This window comes from Mandrillus leucophaeus, unplaced genomic scaffold (assembly GCF_000951045.1).
Source record: "Mandrillus leucophaeus isolate KB7577 unplaced genomic scaffold, Mleu.le_1.0 Scaffold21, whole genome shotgun sequence".
Lineage (NCBI taxonomy): Eukaryota > Metazoa > Chordata > Mammalia > Primates > Cercopithecidae > Mandrillus > Mandrillus leucophaeus.
In genome coordinates this window covers 73,737-74,375 of record NW_012102143.1, presented here as the reverse complement: position 1 = coordinate 74,375, position 639 = coordinate 73,737, and positions in this window count along the sequence as shown.

The window sequence follows — 639 nt, the reverse complement described above, 5'->3', positions numbered from 1 at the left end:
GTGGGTTAGGCCTGCGCGTGGGAGGGCCTGGCGGATGGAGGCAGCAGACCAGTGGGAGGGAGCAGGGATGGCCTGATGAATAGACCGGAGCAGGGCGACAGTGCAAGACTCCCTCTCAAAAAAAAAAAAAAGGGGGGGGAGAAGAAACTCAGTTCCACTGGAGGCATTTCATGTGGTCCAATCCCTTTCCCCACAATAGAAAGGGACTATGGAGCTAACCTAGTCCCACAGCCCACCATGGCAGGCATGACTCCTCCATAAGCCCCCTTCGGGACTCACCTGCTCTCGGCCTGGACACCTGCACACCCAGGTGAGCACACAGTCATGCACCCACACCTGGGACGTCAAAACACAGCCTGCCCATGAGAAAACCCTGCCTCCTAATGGGTGCAACACTGGCCTCTCCCATTAACCATCAGTTCCCAGGGGTCGGGGAGGCCCCAGCTTAACTTCTCTGAGCCTCTGTTTCTTTTCCCTTTTTTTTTTTCTTTTGAGACAAAGTCTCCTTCTGTTGCCCAGGTTGGAGTGCAATGGCATGATTTCGGCTCACTGCAACCTCTACTTCCTGGGTTCAAGAGATTCTCCCAGGGCCGGGCGCGGTGGCTCAAGCCTGTAATCCCAGCACTTTGGGAGGCCGAG